This window comes from Pelecanus crispus, chromosome Z, assembly GCF_030463565.1.
Source record: "Pelecanus crispus isolate bPelCri1 chromosome Z, bPelCri1.pri, whole genome shotgun sequence".
NCBI lineage: Eukaryota > Metazoa > Chordata > Aves > Pelecaniformes > Pelecanidae > Pelecanus > Pelecanus crispus.
The window spans coordinates 24,949,843-24,953,793 of NC_134676.1; positions in this window are offsets into that span (position 1 = coordinate 24,949,843).

Sequence of the window (3,951 nt, forward strand, 5' to 3'; positions counted from 1 at the left end):
AATTAGGGTTCCTTTGTAATGACATATAAGTATGGAATGAGTTGGAAATGTCAGTGTATTTCACATCTTAACTATGTATCACTCTAGGGAAATTGGGTCACTTTTTGATGATTTATTTTTTTTTAATTGTATAAATAAAAATCTGAATTTTTAAAAATTGCATAGAAGTACAAAATTCAACACATCAGGGAAAAAAATTCTGAGATGTGCAGAAGCTGAGGAATTTGGATGCTAATTTTTTTTAATTGTTATGAAATAATACTCATCAGTATGGGGAGTTGATGCCATGTTTCTCTTTTAATTGATGCACTTAAACTATGTCTTGTGAAAAATTTTAGAACTGGAGGGGGGAAAAAAAGGACACTACCAGCAATAAAAGAAACATTCATTCTTATTCTGTATTCTTCTATTGTATTGATGGCTCACCACTGTCTTTGATGGGGAGGAAGTGTGTTTGATTTCATCATGGTTTGGGTTCCGTCTAGCTTCCTGACAAATTTCAAGTCTGAGAGCCTGCCCCAGACAGCTTTGCAGCAGAGATACTTGTGTGATACTTTTAGACTTCATTCTGATGCATGTTAAATTCTTGTTCCTGGTGGGAATGGTAAAAGTCAGTCCAAGATTTTCGTATTCCTTTCTAGTGTGGCATGCAGAGGTGCTACAAAAAACTTCATAGTTTTAATGATTTCAGCTGTGGGAGTGTGAAAGTAATCAAGGAATTATTTTGCAGTTTTTCTGCAAGATCAGGAAAAATGAATCTTACAAGCCAACTCCACACCACCCAAATAAAACTGCTAATGCAAGTACACTTTTTGTGTCTTTAGATTTCATACCTTACTTTGGTTTTGGTATTACAACATGTATATGAACAAACTTTAATTTTGGTTACTAGCTAATATATTATAGATATTTGAACCATAGCTGTAAACATGGTTGGTATTCTTATTTGTTTTTTCAACCACAAAGTAAGAAAATGTGCCTGGTCAACTCAAAAGACTTCCTCTTTCTAGCAAAAGAAAACTGAAAGCATTTACTTTGGGTCAAATTTATATGTTTCGGGGGGGGGGGGGGGGGGGGGGGGGGGGGGGGGGAACAATTGTGAATGTTCATTTGAAACTTTATTTGTGTGTTTTTCTTTTAAAGCATTTAAACTGGGGAAAAAAAGGAGCTTAATTAGTTTCTGAACTGCAAAATTTGACAGGACTTATTTTTGAATCACACTAGTTATGGATGTGAGGAAATACAAATATTTGTAGCCAAAACGTAATAATTATGTAGTCTTACCAGACCACATAATTGTAACTCTCACAGTCAGTTACAGTTTTAGACCCCGGTTCTGCTGGGTCATGAAAAGGCAGTATGTGAAAATCACATATATGAGAACACCCTGAATGCTATTCAGAGCCACTATAAAGGAAAGCTGGGGAAACTGACAGATGCAAGATTATCCTAAAACCTGTGAATTTTGCCTAGATTAATTTCCCTTACGTTCTGACTAGATTCGGAAGTATTTTGCTTTCTTTTTAAATGTGTTTAAATTCTTGTGATCCTATCTTATCAGTTTTTTTCCTTTCACGCTGTAGTGATAGCTCCAGTGAGGTAAAATGTTGTAAAAAATATACTAAGGGGTACTTTCCAAAGTGAATCTGCAAACCTAAGCAATGGAATGTTTATTAAGAAGCAAAATGCAATTTTTATTTTACAGCTGGTAGGCAGATCTCCACATGAGGGAGACCTTTCGCTGCATAAACCAGCAGTCTCAGCTCAAGGTAGATAATTGCAAATGTAGTAATTGTAAACAAAAATGTGATGATAAAAAGTTATGTGATGATTTAAAAATTAGATTTAGGACAGTACTGATGCTAATGATGATAACTTGACTTGTTTATTTTCCTGTTCTTTAGAGTATGTGTGTTATACAGTATATAGTTACAAAGATACTGAAGGGCAGGAAGGTGCCTGCTATTACATGTATGTGAAAATGCCTCCATGACTGTATACTTATGTTAGCATCAGCTGGATATCCATGTGTGTAGGGAGGAGAAAAACCTAAACCACATTGTGACCACAAATGAAAGTGTTATGTCCTGTATCTGTCCCAAAGAATAGGATTTTTTGTAATTTGTTTTTGTGGAAGCCAGTTCCCTCAGTCTGCATCAGGCAATAATTAAGGCAGATCATCTTATGGCTAAAACTGAACTCAGCACACAAAACTAATGCGTATGTTCTGAAGTGCTTCTGAAACATCTTAATGTGGTAACATGTCAGACTTGTCTGCTAATTTTTATGTTGGCTTCATGGAGCCTTCTCAAATTGGGGTTGGACTAAATGACCTTTAAAGGTGCCTTCCAACCCACACTATGCTATGATTCTATGAAATTTATGTTCACATTTCTTATTGTAAAGACCTGATCTTGGAATGGAAAAGATAACCTGGAGGAAGACATCTTTTCTGGTTTTGCAGCTTTCCATCATAGGCATGAAATTTTGTCTGTGTAGGAAACAACTTATTCTGACACTGTTCCAAGGCTGTGGTATAAAGTCCCCCAAGAAAACAGGGAACAAACACTTCTCCTGCTTTGGAAACATGAGTTAATTACCTTGACACTGCACAGAAACAATCACATACATTCAAACATGCCAAGAGGTAGGTATCTGGCAAAACCCAGCCTATTCTAGAGTTGCTAGACCCATGCTTCCACAGAATTAAATTTAAAACCAGTGAAAGCCTGTGTTTATTCCAACCCAACTTTTAAGTATTCGCTGTAATAAATAAAAAAGTAATTTGTAGTCTTAGTCTGTAACAAACAGCTGCCTTTTCAAATTAGTAATGTATCTTTTTAGAATTTCACTGTATTTAGGATTATTTTTTTTTCCTCTGTCAGAAATTCAAATTGGACTTTAGCTGGCTTCACAACAGAAGCTTCAAATGAAAGGAAAAGGGCAAAATGGAAGACCCAGGAGTGAGTGGTGGTAACCACTCAGTAAGTGGGTAATAGGCAATGGCTTTCTCATTCTGCTGCTTCACTACAAAAGATAGAATGGGTTGGCCATGCAGCTGGGTCACCAGATGGCTAGGTGATGGTCTCAGCAGCCCCTGCTACTAGTTGTCGGACACAGGTCTAGCATACAGGCTGTCTCTGGATTGCTTGCAAGTCATGTGCTCAAACCTAAATGGTAAAAGCAGCCTAAAAAAGAAGTTTCAACTTTGCTTTCTGTCTGTGGTGGCTATTGGTTGTTATGCTGACTTAATAGAGCATTAAGACATAGGGAGTTTATGTTTGTAGAGATAGGTGGAGTATTGACTGTCACTTCAGCTTCTAATACTACTACAGTTGGTTTTCCTATACAAATAGTTCTTTGTTATATGTTATTAATATAAGAACATTGCAGAAAAAAACTTCATTTTAATCCATAATCATGGTCAGTCAGCTGCTGACCTTGTTTGACAAACAACTTTGTTAAACCCTGTTTTAACAGATAATCAGGCAGCGAGTAATTCTAATGGCTGTAGTCATTTCATATGGGAGAAGTAAAATTACTGCAACAAGAAGTGAATCACAAGGTCAAGATCTCAACTTCCTCTCTGAAAGACAAAACAATTTCCAAATACCTTCAGAGGTAGTTGGAGATAGTTGAGTTAAATGGAGACTCCTGGAAGGTTTTTCCAGAGGTGTAGAGCTGGTTGCATAGTGAGTCGTTACTGACAGGGATTAGAGAGGCTAGACAGCAGGAGGTTACGTGGTAGCACAAGTTAAAGGAAAAGGAAGGAATGCAGTAGGTGGAAGGATGAAATTGGAGAAGGGTGTTTTGACATTTGGTGGAGAAGGGTTGGAGTGGGTGTCAGAGGCAGATAGCAGGAAAAAGACAGTAGCTTAATGCATACTGATTTATGAAAGGCTACTGAATGCCTTTTATTATTTTATGAATTAGAAACAAGACATGCTTGTC